The sequence below is a fragment of the Canis aureus genome, chromosome 20, assembly GCF_053574225.1.
Source record: "Canis aureus isolate CA01 chromosome 20, VMU_Caureus_v.1.0, whole genome shotgun sequence".
Classification (NCBI taxonomy): domain Eukaryota; kingdom Metazoa; phylum Chordata; class Mammalia; order Carnivora; family Canidae; genus Canis; species Canis aureus.
Genome location: NC_135630.1, coordinates 28,657,602 through 28,673,509, shown reverse-complemented (window position 1 = coordinate 28,673,509; position 15,908 = coordinate 28,657,602). Strand labels below are relative to the sequence as shown.

The 15,908-nt window shown below is 46.5% G+C and overlaps 1 long non-coding RNA gene across 1 annotated transcript; it reads right to left on the bottom strand.

Annotated features, from left to right (window-relative positions):
- Positions 1-5,645: 5,645 nt before the first annotated feature.
- On the bottom strand, positions 5,646-14,881 carry LOC144291932 (uncharacterized). The gene is made up of 3 exons (XR_013359476.1): positions 14,784-14,881; positions 14,196-14,334; positions 5,646-6,120 (listed from the first exon to the last, which is right to left on the bottom strand). It is a non-coding gene; the product is annotated as an uncharacterized LOC144291932 (long non-coding RNA).
- Between the last annotated feature and the right edge of the window lie 1,027 nt (positions 14,882-15,908).

The following is a 15,908-nucleotide window of genomic DNA, read 5'->3' as shown; positions in this document are numbered from 1 at the left end:
TTCTTGCAGCGCTGCTTTGGCTCTTTCAGTTTCTGTTTATCTTGGAAGTTCTTTCTCTCTCCTTCTATTCTGAATGAGAGCCTTGCTGGATAAAGTATTCTTGGCTGCCTGTTCTTCTCATTGAGGACCCTGAATATATCCTGCCAGCCCTTTCTGACCTGCCAGGTCTCTGTGGAGAGGTCTGCTGTTAATCTAACATTTCTCCCCATATAAGTTAGGAATCTCTTGTCTCTCCCTGCTTTAAGGATTTTCTCTTAATTTTTGGAATTTGCAAGTTTCACTATTAAATGTCAAGGTGTTGAATGGTTTTTATTGATTTTGATGGGGAATCTCTCTATCTCCTCAATATGAATGCCTGTTTCCCTCCCCAAATTAGGGAAGTTCTCAGCTATGCTTTGTTCAAATATGCTTTCTGGCCCTCTGTCTCTCTTGGTGCTCTCTGGAACCCCAATTATATGCAGATTTTTCCTTCTGAGGTTATCATTTTTTTCCCCTAACCTTTCCTCAGGGTCTTTTCATTGTTTTTCCCTTTTTTCCTCAGTTTCCTTCCTTGTCATCAACTTGTCTTCTATGTCACTTACTCTTCCTTCTACCTCATTAACCCTTGTCGTTAGGACCTCCAGTTTGGGTTGCATCTCATTTATTTGATTTTTGATTTCAGCCTGATTAGATCTAAATTCTGCAGTCATGAAGTCTCTTGATTCCTTTATATTTTTTTTTTTCCAGAGCCACCAGTAGCTTTATAATAGTGCTTCTGATTTGGCTTTCTGACATTGAATTGTAATCCAAATTCTGTAACTCTGTGGCAGAGAGTACTGTTTCTGATTCTTTCTTTTGTGGTGAGTTCTTCTTTCTAGTCATTTTGCTCAGTGCAGAGTGGCTGTATGAGTGGGCTGCACCAAGAACATCAACGACGACCTATGTAGATTTCACCCTAGATGATTCTGCCAAGGTCAGATACCAGAAATTGAAAACAAAGATCAGACTGATATAAAACAAAAGGACAACTAAAGTGAAAAACAAATTTTAAAACAATGTAGTAAAAAAAAATAAAAGGCCAAGAATCCCAAAGAAGAGAAAAAGAATAGGAAAAAAAAGAAAGAAAAAAGAGAAAAAAAAGAAGGGGTACTGGGAGTTGGTGGTGGTGACAAAGTTGTAGTGAAGGCAGAATGTCATCTACCTGATGGGTTCTAGAGGATGATCCTCTTGTTTCTGAATATATTAAGTTCTGTATATTAGAAGATGCTCAGTCCCAAATTTATGTAAACCAGAAATACTTGTAGAGCCCCAACATTGACCACCAAAACATAAATGAGATAAAAGAGGGGAGCAGAATGGGAATGAGGAATCTCACAGAATGAAGCAGCATGGTATAGCACTAGGTTCTGGGTGCATGCTGGTCATGTTTTAGAAGAATTAACGGAATTAACTTCTGCCATTGTAGATCAAAATGAGGCAGAGAAAACAAAAAACACACACAAAAGCATATCTTGTATATCTCCCAAAATTAATTTGAGTATGTTGAAGGGAATCTAGAAGTGGAAAATATATTTAGGATTTTTGTAATTGTAGAAATTGAAATTATGTAATTGTAGAAATATGAAAGTCAAAAAGGAAGAGTCTTCAAATTGAAGAGGTGATAAAATATTGTAGTTAAGGTGGGAAAGGAGAAAAAAATTGGAAACTTACAGTCTGATATAAAAACGAGTTGTAGGAGATCCCTGGGTGGTTCAGCGGTTTCACACCTCCCTTTGGCCGTTTGGCCTGGAGTCCCGGGATCGAGCCCCGGGTTGGGCTCCTGGTGTGGAGCCTGCTTCTCCCTCTGCCTGTGACTCTGCGTCTCTCTCTCTCTCTCTCTCTCTCTTTCTCTGTGTGTGTGTGTCTATCATAAATAAATAAAAATAAATGTTAAAAAAAAAAACAAAAAAAACCTGAGTTGTACTGGAAAAAAGAAGAAAAAAAAATAGGAGGGGTAGCCTCTGGTTCTATATATTGTAAATCCCTTGACTTCCCCTGGAGCTTTCCAGTGCTGCTTGGTCAAGAACTTGCTCTTCTCCTGTCCTCTAGCTGGTCTGGGGGAGGGGCCTGCTGTGCTGATTCTCAGGTGTGTGCACCTGGGGGAGATGCCCTGACCCCTGCTGGGTGCTGGGCTCAGTGGGAACTGTTTACCCCATGAGGCCTCTGTTCTCTGGTGGCCTGCCTCTCCTAGTCACCCGGTGACACCAGGAAGAACAACAATACTGGCGGAGGCCATATCTCTAGCTCTGGAGTCAGCTCCCCACAGTAACTACCACAGTCTCCCAGTCCACACTGGCCTAGATGCTCCCGGGGAAGCGCAGATTCGCTGATCTTCACAGCTTGGGGGCACCCTGCAGCAGAAGCATCTTCGCTGTCCTGGAGGAGGCGCAGGATCCTGAGCTGTGTCCAATCGGAGCCCTGGCATCTGGGGCTTGTGTTGCTGGAATTGTGCTCCCAGGGCCACGACTCCTGAAGGCAGCAGGGTACAGACCCCTCCTTCTGGAGCCCCTGCCTGACTGACCGGCTTCTTCCCAAGGCCCCACCAGCTGTACATTCCAGCCCTTTACTGAGATCAGGGCACAGTCTGTGGTGCGCTTTACCTCAGGGCACACTTCCTCTATTAGTGACCTGGGAAACTGGAGGCTCCACTGCCCCTCTTGCGATTCTGCTCAGTTTCCTTGCTAAGTGCCATTCAGTCCCTCCAGGAGTAATCAGGTGAGGATTTTTTTAAAGTTCCTGCTTCTTGAGGGCTGGGCTTTCCTGTCCTGGAGGCTTTCGCTGGGCCTTAGCCCGGGTCCTCCCAGGGCCCTTTACCCACTTGATTCTTTTTTATTTTTTTCCACTTTCCTACCTCGTTAGAAGCAAAAATCCTTCTCTCTTTAAATCTCAGGTTGAATTCATAGGTTTTCAAGATGGTTTCAAAGTAATCTATGTAAGTTGGTGGGGCCAAGTGAGGTGAGGACCCCTACTCCTCCGCCATCTTCTCTAATACCAGGTTTGGACTTTATATTGCAAACAGAGAGGGGTCATTATGGGGTTTCAGGCCTGGGAGTGACAGATTAGATTTGGATTAGACTTAGTGGAGAAATGTGGATGGGGGATGGAGTGGCTGGAGGCACAGAAGCCAAGAATGCTTCTGTGGCAGCAATTTCAGCCAGATGTGATGTGGCCCTTGATTGCACTTGGAAGACGAGCCAAAAGGAAGAGTCCTTTTCAGCAGCTAAGGGAATAGGGGACACAAGAAGCATCTCAGCTGAGACCTCCTGAGAGTCTTTCTGGGGGTGCAGGGTGGTCATGTGGGGTAGCAAAAGGCTCTGGGGCTGCCAGCTTGAAGTATTCACATGATACAGGCCTGGCAGGCAAAGTGCTTAAATATTTATTACAAACAGAAATTGATGTTGGAGAACTAAATTCTCAAAAAGGAAATTGAAAGGAAAGGGAGGGTGGGCCTCTGAATTCCAATTTGTAGGGCCCGGCCTCTGCATGTTTCATCAACTACTTTGAGTGTGGAGGGACCAGATGTTCAGGATGAGAAGAGGTCCAGCTATTCACACTCAAATGCTCTACTTGGGAGCAGCTTATTATTCAGGGGCTGCATGAGGAAGGTCAGATGCAAAAATGCTTGAAAAAAGGAAGAGTGAATGAAATAGTGATGGACGGGGGAGGACTTGTGTCAAGCTGCTGAAGGAATAATAGATATGAGAAGTGAGTTGAGAATTGAACATTGGAAAAAGGCAATGGAGTGTTTGGAAAGAGCATTGCCTATGAAATCAGCTAAGCCTTTATCCTTTTACTAGCCCTAAGAACTTGAGAAAATGTCTTAATGTCTCTGTGCTCAGTGAAGTACAAATAGTATAATCTAGAGCCATCATTATCATCATTATCATCATCACCATCATCACCACCATCACCTTCATCACTACCATCATATTTTCATTATCATCATCATCATCACCACCACCACCGTTATCATCACCATCACGATGGTTATTACCATCATCACTACCATCATCACCTCACCATCCTCACTATCATTACCACATCATCATCACTATCATCATTACCATCAAGATCACCATAATTATAACCACTATCATCACTGTCATCACCATCACAATCACCATCATCATCATCACTGTCACCATCATCATCATTATCACCACCCTTGTGATTATCATTGTGATTATTGCAATTATCATCATCATTATTATCATTTTGATCACATAATATGATCTATTTTTCAAAACAATGGTATCATTATAGAGTATTATCTATCTGTCCCCTTGCACAGTTGAAGAACCTGATATAGCTCTTAAGACATGGGGCATCATGTATGTGAGACAGATTGAGCATCCTTGCCTTGAGAGATATTTGGGACAAAAATGGTAGCTGTGTCTGTGGTGGACAAAAGAATGTATTTTGGGCATAGTCTTTATGGCCCCGAGGGGCCAGGTGCTGAGCTTCAAGACTCAGAGAGAAGATGTTAGGCCCAGCCTACCATGACAGTTATGTTCCTGTCTGTCTGAAGTAGAGGCAATGCCAGCGCTGTCTGGGACATAAGTGAAAGATGCATTCATTCATTTGTTTTGTGCTCATTCATTCCATCCAAATTTTTTGAAGCCCACTTCTTGGAGGGCACTGTGCAGGTCAATGTGGGGGCCTAAAGATGGCTGCTACCTCCCTGCTGCCCAGTCCCCCAGGAAGGAGGCCTGTGTTCCCTCCCCTTGCATCAGAGCTGGCACGGGGCTGCTTTGACCAGCAGAGAGTGAAGGCAAGAAGGCCCAACCATGCAGAAAGCTTAGAGAAGGCTTGTATAGGGAGAAGGGGCCTGTTGCCTGGGGCGGGGGGGGGGGTCCCACTGGAGCATGCTGCTCCATAGCCCAGCGTGAGGGCCAGGTCCCAGAGGACAGGTGCCTGGGTGAATTTTCCAAAGGAAGCCCTCCCACTTTCCCTTCCTCACCCCTGCACAGTTATGGGACCCTGAAAAATATTCCTTGTTTTGGTTTGCATTCCCAATTTCTGACTAGAAATTTGTAAGATATGAAAAGGTATAAAGAAAAAGTAGAAACCATCTGTAATTCTCCCACTCAGAAATAACTCTTATTATAGCCTGATAATTTCCTTCTTACTCTTCAAGAATCATTCTTTTGAGATAAAGACTGTAGGCTCCCCAAGAGCAGAGAACAGGAATTCCCACATGCTTGGGAAAAGTGCTGATCCCAGTGGCCTTGTGGGCTGTACAGTGCACTTACCGACCCCTCTGTGCCTCAGTTTATTCCTCTGAAATGGGGATAATAGGAGTCATTACTTTATAGGCTGTCTTTGAAGCATTCATCATCCTGCTAAAATTGAGCTGGGGTCACAGGGAACGCTGTGAGCATTGGTACTTGTATGACTCTGCTGAGAGCCGATGTCTACCAGGCCCTCATGGAGGTCAGTGCACAGTGCCCCTTCTCTGGAACTGGGAGTGCCACACCTCGGCCCCAGGAGAGGCACATGGCCAAAGACTGAATGCCCCGGGGGAGTCCCACACTTCCAAGCAGTCTGCGCTTGAGGTCTTGCCCCCCATCAGGGTGAGACTGACTTTATCTGAGGTCACCTTGAGTTGGCCTTTGAGCTTCCCGGAAATCTCACCTAAGACATTTTATTTTGACATCCATATACATCTGAGCTCTGCTTCTAGGAGATACAACCCAAGACAGTCGTATTAGCTTCTTGTGTCTGCTCTAACAAATTACGACATACTTGAAACGACTGAAAACAAAACAGACTTAGTAGTTTACAGTTCTGCAGGTCAGATGCCTGCCATCAGCTTCACTGGTTTTTAAGGCATCACTACAGCTGGGGTCCTAGTGGAGGCTCCAGGAGAGAATCCCTTCCCTCGCATTTTCCAGTGTCCACAGGCCACCACTCTTAAGCTTGTGACCCTTCTTCCATCTTCACTGCTCATCCTCCAACCTCTGCTTCTGTCACCAAGTCTCTGATTCTTCCCATGGTTTCATTAGGCTCCATCTGCAATCTGAATAATCTCCCATCTCAAGGTTCTTAACTTCATCATACCTGTACAGTCCCTTCTGCCACGGGAGGTAACATTCTTGGGTTCTAGAGATAAAAACAGGGAAATCTTTCAGAGTCTTTACTCACTGGCCTCCAGCAACAGTTGTTACTATCAAAGGTCTCCTTCCTGGCTGTGTGGATAAGGGCACTGCAGGAGCCAGGGAAGGGCAGAGGCCAATGCCTTAACGCAGGGGTCCAGGGCAAACTTTGAGCTGTACTGTATGCTCTTCCTCCTCCGCACCAAACATGAAACAAGTTCCTCTCTGCACCAACCCTCCAGCGGCTCTTATCCCTCGCGGAAAACCCCAGGCCTTGCTCATGCCTGCTTTTGCCCCACTGGTCACTTGCAGTTCCCTGAACATTCCAATCACACCTCTGCCTAGGGTCTTGGTACACACTATTCCCTCTGCCAGACACTCATCCCCAGACTTCTGCACTTCTTTCAAGTGTTGGCTCAAGATTATGTGATGGACGCGTCCTCTCTGACTAACCTCTTTGACCTGGCCCCACCCTCACTTGTACTCTGCTTTGTTTTTCTTCTTGACACTTTGGTGCAGCTGACTAGGTTTATTTGGTTATTTGTTTTGCTTCTGTCATCCTAGAATAGAAACTGCTGAGGTCAGGGACTTTGCAACTCTGGTGCCTAAAACACTATAAATCTAGGTAAATAACAAATGAATGAGTGAATGAGTGAATGCATGAATGAATGAATGTCAGATGCCTTGGAGAAAATTCTGGTTTGGGATTCCTGCTTCAAATCATCTGGTTGCCTCTCTGCTCCCTGGAGCTCACAGCTTACTGGGAAAGGTGCCATGTGCCCCCTCCTGGAATTGATCCCAATGTGCTTGGGGAAGGGGATGGTGTCTGCCCACCCAGGAAGAAGAAATGACTCTTTTTAAAACCAGGTGGCATCAGCACCTCTACTGTGAGACTCCTGGGGCCTGCAGACATTATATGCTTCTCAATGACCTTGGACCTGAAGGGAAAAACACACTCTGCAAATATGCTCTCACAGACTTAAAGTCTACATTTAAATGAGCTCATGGGAACTGACACTGCCATTAGTCTGTAATTTGTTTCTCAAAATTCTTCTATTTTAAGAAATTAAGCAGGAGGAGAAGAGGATGAGAAACAAAAGGGAGGGCAGGGCTGGGAGGGAATTTCTGTCCCAAAGGCAGACAGAGTCAGGGGTGGGCGGTGTAGGCGGTGTGGGGGAGGAGTGGGGGGAGAGGGAGGGGAGTTGGGAGGTGAGAGATTGTTGAAGTCCATGATTTCTGGTCTTTTCCTCCCCATGCTTGCTGTGGATATTTCTAGCTGGGAATATCATTACCGCTAGTACTGCGTGGAGGCCACGGTGTCCATGAGGCTCTCACTGGCACTCACTGCACACAGGGACCAGCCTAACCTGTGCAGCACGAGGAGGCTTGGCAGAGCCCACTCCCTAGCAAATATGAGAGGAGCTTCTCACACTCCTGCTGCCCCCTGGTCATGTGGCAATGCTCCTGGAGGGCTGGTTGGGCCCTCCAAACAGAGGGCAGAGGGTCCTCAGATGAGCCGGGGTCAGGCTTTTCTGGTGGATATGTACACCCTCAGGTGTGAGCAGCTACTAGTTCTTGACAGCTCCCACATTTGGCCCTGGAAACTGATCCATTGGCTTCAATTGACCTTAGGCTCATTTCCATTACAAAGAGTCACCAGGGTGAGTGGTAGCAGGTGCTTACTTGTGGATGGGTGGTACATCACTGCTGAAGGAGGAGGGACTGAGCCCTTAGTTGGTATATTTGGGTTGAATGCTGTTTGGGCTAAGAATATAGTAAGTGCAAAGGCCCTGAGGAGATAAGTTCCCGGCTTGTTTGAGGAGCAGCAAGGAACCCAGAGTGGAGTGAAGTTGGGAGAGAAGGATGTGGATGTAGTCAGAGGCCTGAATAGGATGCAACAGATGGGGCCTTGCAGAAAACTGTGGGGACTTTGCCATCACTTTGAGACAGCGGCAATGGAGCTCAGAGTGAGGAGGGCCTGGCCTGACCTACCCTGTGGAAAGATCCCTCTGGTGATGTGCTGGGGGAAGACTTGTCAGGGGCCGGGGTTGGGGGAAGTACAGCTATATGTTAGGAGGCAGGAGATGAGGATGAGCTTGGACCACGATGTTAGCAGGCAGGGCAGGCTCAGAGAGGTGACTGGATCCAGGTTTATGTTGTTGGAAAGGCGGAGCCTGGGCTTTGTTGCTGTGGGATGAGGAGTGGGAGAGGAAAGTGTTAGCCACAGCTAATGGCAGTTGTGTCAGAGGTGAATTGAGAGGGGGGTGTAGAGGACAATGGTGTATAATGGGGTGGGTGTGTGCATTCCTGGGCTGTTCAAGCAGGCTGTCATAGCAGGTGAGGCCTGCCCAAGTTGACAGAGTCAGGGAGAAAGAAGGATGAGTTTACCCTAGGGGACTGTGTGCAGGCACCTGTTTCTGGTTCCCTTCTTGGTGACCCAGCTGCCCAGGGCCTCTTGACTGAGCAGCTCTGAGCCTCACTTGCTGAGGGGTCAGGCTGCTCGAAGCTCTGAGACTTGGAATCACTTAGAATCACTGGATTTCCCATTACCTCCATCAGGGCTCTCTGCAGCCCAAGCCTTGGTGGTGGTAACTCTGCTCATAAACAGGGCCCCCACACTGTGCTCAGGGGAGCTGGAACACAGGCTCCCTCATCCCTGAGGGCCCCAGCCCTCCAGTCAGCTCTACCTTCACTCATATTGCCCAGACCCATGGTGTGCTATGTTCAGCTCTGGGCAGGTCCAGAAGTGAGTTTTACACTGAGGACAAACACAGGCTTTGACTCTGCTACTGGCATGTAGGAGCGTGTCCTCTTGCTCTGTGGCCAGTCTGGACCCTCTGTAGCATTGAGGTCACAGGGACCCTTCTTCACCCCTGACTGCTCAGATCAATCTGGGCCTTAGTTTGTCTTAGATTTGCACCACATATTACTTCTAAGGTTTTTCCCTTGAAGCTTTGGGTTGCTTTTTCATTGTTATTGTTGCTATCATTTTTTAGTTTTTGTGTATCTTTGTTTTACCTCAAGACTTAAAAGCTTTTCAGTGTTTCTCTAAAGGCCCCTCTTGTGCCCTTCTCCCCTCAGCCTTGTGGTCCTGGGGGCTTGTCCTGTCCTGCAGCTCAGTGGTCCTCCTGAGTCACCTCCATCTTTCTTTTAGATTGGATGCAGTATTATCTGGTCCTTGTCTTCATATTTCCTGGTTTCACTCTCACTTTGTTGGACTCTATTATGAATAACTTCCTAAAAACATGGGTTTTATATAGAGTTTTATATCGAGTTAAATTTTTTAATTATTGCATTTCTAAAAAGATTTTGCTTTCACATTTTCTGATAATTTGGCTAGGTGAAGAATTGTACACCTGTACAAAGCATTTCTGCTTAGATCCTTGCAGAAACCCTCCATTGCCTTCTGGAAATCATGATGTCTGATGTTATTGGAATAGTTGGAATGTTTATGGGTGATAAACATTGTCTTGAGCAGCTCTAAGCCTCACTTGCTAAAGGGTCAGTACAAAAAAGCAAAACATTGGTAATGTTTTGTCTTTTTGTCTTTTGCTCAAAAGACTAAAAGAATTCTTTTGTCCTTTGACTCCAACAAATTTTCCTCTTAATTTTAGATAACTTCCCCCCCTTCATTTTCTTCTGCCCTTTTCAAACTTATACTGGTCGGTTGTTGGAGCTTCTGGATTGATTCCCTATATGATTGATCATTATTTCTAGTGTTTCCTTCTATACTGTAGATAATATTTTTGTTTTTGTTTTTCTACTAAATTGTTCATTTTGGCAATGTGCATAGTAGTCATGAGAATTTTCTTGTTCTCTGATTTTTAATTTATTTTTATTATTTTTTAAAGATTTATTTATCTATTTCTAGATAAGAGGGAGGGAGAGAGAGAGAGTGCTAGCAGGGAGAAGGGAAGAGAGAGAGACAGAGAGAGAGAGAGAGAGAGAGAGAGAATCTCAAGCAGACTCCCCTCTGAGTGTAGGGCCTGATGTGAGGCTCCATCTCAGAACCCTGAGATCATGACCTGAGCCAAAATCAAGAGTCAGATGCTTAACCAATTGAGCCATCCAGGTGCCCCCAATTTTTGATTTTTTATGATAGCCTGTTCTGTGGATGCCTTCCTTATCACATCCAATTTCTCCAGAACACTAATTGGGAATCTCTTCCTAAAGTTATTTATGGAAATTTGCTTACTGAGTGATAACTGTTTTGTTTGGGACTGCCCCTCCTCTTTACTATATATATCTTTACTACTCCCCTTTCTTTTCTATGCTTTCTTCATGAGTTATGGTCCTGGGACCATTCATGTTTGAGAACCAGGCACACAGGCTGCCTGGAAGCTGAGTTTTGGGAACTGCAAGCCCATGGTCAGAAATCCCTTTAGATGACATTGGCCATTATTTGGGGACATGTTCAAGACATAAAGGCTGTTGTCGGGTGCTAGCCTGCCCCCTTGGTTCTCAGCAGCATGTGACACAGCTGGCCACTCCCAGGTCACTGTCCTCTTGGCTCTTTGCCTACCTCCAAGGCCACTTTTACTATCTGCTCTCCTGGCCTCTCTTCATCTTCCTGACCCAGAAGTGTTGGAGGCCCTGGGACTACATCCTGGTTCTTTTGTCTCTTCCATCTTTACTCACTCTCTACAGGGTCTCATTCAAGTTCATGGTTTTGAGAAATAGATACATGCTGATACCTCTGAAGTATTATTTGGAATTCTTTGGAATTCTTCACAGAGCTTCATGTGCCCCATCCTGTTCAGAGCCTCTGAGCACATCCCCTATCTTCCTCTTCCTTGACCTCATTCTGCTCTGGATTCTTTACTCCTCCTCAAGTAAGTCAGGAGCATGTCCCCTCAGGGCCTTTGCATTTGCTATTCTTAGCCCAAACAGCACTCAACCCAAATATATCACTCAGGGCTCATTCCCTACCTCCTTCAGCAGGAGTGAGGTATGTATCACCCACCCATAAGAAAGTACCCTGGTGACTCTTTGTAATGGAAATGATCCTAAGGTTAATTGAAATCAGTGGATCAGTTTCCAGTGCAAAATACGGGAGCTGTCAGGAACTAGCACCCTGACTGTATTTCCCCTTGCTCCCACTATAGAGGCAGAGCTGGGAGGAGAAAGGGGGCTATACTGGCTGGTCCTGGGCCATGCAAAGGAGGCCCTATGGATGTAGATGGGAAATGGGCAGAATGTTGATTTGCATAAGCAAATGGGAAGATTGGTTTTAGTTTTCTCCTGAAGGGAAAGAGGTGGTGGAGAGTCTGGAGGGAAAAGTCTTAGCATGGCATGGCCTAACCAAAGACAACATTTCAGTCCAGGAATGTGTACTGTGCCATGGCAAGAGGTTTGTGAGCAATCATGGGGGATATTCCTGTATTCCCTTTCAGTCATGGCCAGGTGATGATTATAAACAGCAACATAACTCAGAAATAAGAGAAAAGAATTCAGTGGGAGGAGGCAGACCAAGCTTCTGAGGGCTAGGAATCTGAAAACCCCTTAGAATTTCCCAGGAATACTGAGGAGGCTTTAGATATTCAATGGAGTCTGTCTTCCATAGACAGAAGCATCAGGGAGATCTCAGCTGATGTGGCAGCAGTGTCCCACCTCCAGCAAATGTCCAGCCCTTGGTTCCAAGGTTCTGGGAATATGTTATTTCCTGTGGGAAAGGCACTTTGTAGGTGTGATTTAGTTAAGGCTCTTGAGATGGGGCGATTGTCCTGGATTATCCAGTTTCATCAAATCTACGTCCTTTAAAAAGTAGGAAAGGAAGATGGAGGAGGAAGGTCAGCAAGATACAACATTAAAAGGACAGGGCTTGCCCTTGATGGTTTGATACAGGAAGGGGGCTGTGAGCTGAAGGCTGTGGGCAGCCTCTAGAAGTTTGCAGCCAGCAAGAAAATGGGGACCTCAGTCCTACAACCACAAGGAAACTGATGCTTCCTTGGTTAATTGCCAGTAAGAAAACTGCCTTGCCAATACCTTGATTTCTGTGCAGTGGACTTCTGATCTTCAGAACTAGAAGATAATGAATTTCTGTTGTCTTAGGCTACTGAAGTTGTGGTGATTTGTTCCAGTTGTGCGCAGTAAAGGATTAGCTCTGTAGGCCAGGGTTGTTTAGGACTAGTCCTTCCCAGCTCCTGGGGCATAACTTCTGAGCTCTTAGAATATCCTGCTGGATAAAAGGGTCTTTGTATATCTGAGTGAGGCTTTGGGCAATGCCAGACAGTTCATGCAAACAATGTGATTTAAGGCTGTCTCAGTCTGCTCAGGCTGCTATAACAAAGAATCAGGGCTGGGCAGCTTGAACAAAAGAAAGTTGTTATTTCATATTCTGGAGGCAAGATCAAGGTATTGGCAGGTGTAGTTTCTCCTGAGGCCTCTCTCCTTGACATGCAGATGGGCACCTTCTTGCTGTGTCTTCACAGTCTTTCTTTTGTATTTACATTTCCCTTGGTGTCTCTGTGTGCCCCAATTTTCTTTTATAAGAACACTGGTCAGATTGAATGAGGGCCACCCTAATGGCCTCATTGAACTTAATCACATCTTTATTTTTATTTTTTTAATTTCTAAAAGATTTTATTTATTTATTCATGAGACAGAGAGGGAGAGGCAGAGACATAGGCAGAGGGAGAAACAGGTTCCCTGCAAGGAGCCCGATGTGGGACTCAGTCCTAGGACGCCAAGATCATGCTCTAAGCCAAAAAGCAGATGCTCAACCAGTAGGCTACCCAGGTGTCCCTTAATCACATCTTTAAAGTCTCCATATCCAAATATAGTCACATGCCAAGGTGCTGGGGGTCAGGGTTTCAGCATAAAAAATTTGGGGTGGGGGTAGAATGCAATTCATCCCAAAACAATGATGAGTGCTTGGGAAATCCCTCGGTGGCTCAGTGGGCTTAGCTCCTGCCTTTGGCCCAGGATCCTAGAGTCTGGGGATCGATCCCTGCATGGGACCTGCTTCTCCCTCTGCCTGTGTCTCTGCCTCTCTCTCTCTCTCTTTCTCTGTGTCTGTCATGAATAAATAAATAAATAAATCTTTAAAAAAACACAACAAAACAACGAGGAGTGCTTGTTTTTCTTTACCTAGGCCCTGAGGCACACTGTGTATAGTTTGGCTGCTGGGTGGCTGGAGACTGAGTCATTATGGTCATTCACATGGGCTCTCCACGCCTGTGTGACTGACCCCCAGAAAACACTATGGATCGCCACACTGCAGACATGTAGTCACATATCCTTGCTGGGAGACCTAAGTACTGTCCATGTGACCCCACTGGGAGGGAACACTAACTGCTCTCTCCTGAGCCACCTGTGTGCCTTTTCCCTTTGCTGCTTTCATCCTATCACTGCAACACACCATAACTATGAGTACAAAACTGTGAGTTTTGTGAGTCTTATTGACTTGTCAACTTAGAGATGTCCTGGGAACCTCTCAGTAGTAGAAGCAATAGAAAACTAATACATTTTAATAACAAAGGCAGGTTGTGAAATGAATCAAGCTGCAGTGGTAACACTACTTAATCAGTTAAAATGTTACCTTCCCCAGAGGCCTCTGTGTGTGAGTAGGGGTCTAGGCCTTCATTGGCTTGAATGAATGAATGGTGGTGTAAAGCGGTTCTGGTCATTTAGCAGAGTTGGTAGGGATTTCCCTCCTGGTGGAAGCCACTGTCATACCTCCCATGACCAGCTAGATTCCTGCTGTATGTTTTTCTTGTAAGGAAATATGTTCTAAAAAGAATCTTAATCTGATTCTGTGAGAAGGGCCTGAAACTCCCTTCCTGAGGAGTCTTGAAGCTGAATGGCCAATGGCATCAAGATTGTGGCTGTCCTGCCAGCATCAGGGATGCTTGGGAAGAGAATCAGTGTCTGTAGTACTGATCCCCACTGTCTCTTTGCAGTTCCTGGGAACAGTGGCAACATCACTTTCCTGCTAGTTCTGTCAGGCCTGGTGGGTGAACTGTGTGTGAGCTGAGATGTTTCTCTGCCATGGGCTCATGAGTATTGAAGGCTTCCACCTGGGAGACTACACAGCACAACTGCCCTGCTGCTCCTCAGCCATCTGCATTTTGTAGCATCTACCCCTTTTGCTCCCTGTGCCTTTTCTCTCCTCCCTTCTAGTTGGCTTATGGAGGCCCCTTTGCTCTGCTATGCCTGGGAGCGGTAGCTCTGAATCACTCCTGATTGCAGATATTCTCAGGTTTGCCACACATCATGCAGCCTGGATGTTAAAAAAAAAATCAAGTTAAAGTGAGCATGCCACAGAGTCATGGGATAACAAAACAAACAGGACTTTGCAGATATCTGTATGTAGGCAAAGGGACACTGAGCAGGACAATAGAGCTTGAGAAGTTAACAATGTGGGACAGTTCACAGAAGGAGTGCTGCCTTCACAGACCTTCCCAAAAGTAGTGCTGAGGGCTAGGAATGTGTGAGGAGGGAGTGGGGGGAATGTGGGAGCATCTCCCCAGGAAGGAGGGTCAAAGATCCAGTGTGTGAAAATGTGCTGCTCATTAGGAACACACAGCCTGGCCGACCACACAGTCAGCTGCTCTCCTTGGAGACAGAGGGATAGTCTGTGCCATGCCATGTACTGTCCCCAGTGGGCCCTCAGCTCTGCTGAATAGATTCCTTCCAGCTGGGTAGCCTGCCCCAGGAGGCTACACTGACCTTGAGGTCCTGGAAGATTTCTGCTCCTATGGCAGGACCTCTTGGTCTGCTGTTTTTCTCCTGTGTTCCCCCAACTTCTTTGATTCTCAGGAAGAGAAGGAAACAAGCAAGCATTGAGTGACAGGCCCTGCAAGGGTGACTTGGCACAAGGGTCCTTTCTGATCTCAGCAATGTGTGACATCACCATGGTACTGATAAGCTGCTGAGGATCAAAGAGTATTAGGGGAACCCAGCCAGAGTGGGCTTGTTTTGTCTGCTCCAAAGTGCCTTCCTGAATGTTCTGGCGCCTAAGAGGCCCCTGCTGTCCCCTTTGGGGTCTGGGAGCTGAGGTAGTCAGGCTGCTGCAGAGATTTTCCCTCCCCTGGAGGGAAAGAGCTGCCTGCCTGGGGGAACTGGAGTTGTACACCTCTCTGCCCTCCTCCCCTGTGGCCTTCCTGGGACTCCTTTGGGAGGAGCCCTCCCTATGCAAGCAGTGTAGTGTTTCCCTGGGCCCATGAGCTGAGCTTCCCTTCTTACTCTGGAGCAGTAGGTTTGTAGCTATAAGACTCTCTAGGCTCAGGTCGCTGGTACTGGCCCTGCCTAGAAGGGGCCTAGTCTAGCCCCTGCTGCCCTTCTAGTACTTCCTGCTCTCTTCCCCAGAACTTCCCTGCTCTTCTACCTGTGGAGGCTGAGAAAATTAAGGCTATTCCACCTAAAGTTCAGTGTTAGCACAAGTACAGCAATCTCAGGCCCCTGTGAATAAGAGCTGAACTTTACCTTACTTCAATTGGGGCGGGGGGGAGGGGCAGCTTAACGCCCTAGAAAGCCCCATATTAGAATGAGAACAGCTCAACATCAGTGGCAGGAAGCCCCGTATTAGAATGAGAACAGAGCTCAATGCCTTTGAAAGCCCCATATCAGAATGTAAACAGAACTTAAGGAATTGCTCCAGCCCTTCTGGAGGTCCCTTAGACCAGCCCTTAAAACTAAGCTGGAACCCACCTCGGGGTCCAGGTCCCTGCTCTGCTGTGTCAGGTATACTTGGACCCAAGCTCGAGCTTATTAATAAACCCTTGTGTACTTGCATCGGTATCGGCTCCTTGGTGGTTTCTCGGATTCGCAATCTTGGGCACAACACTATCCAGC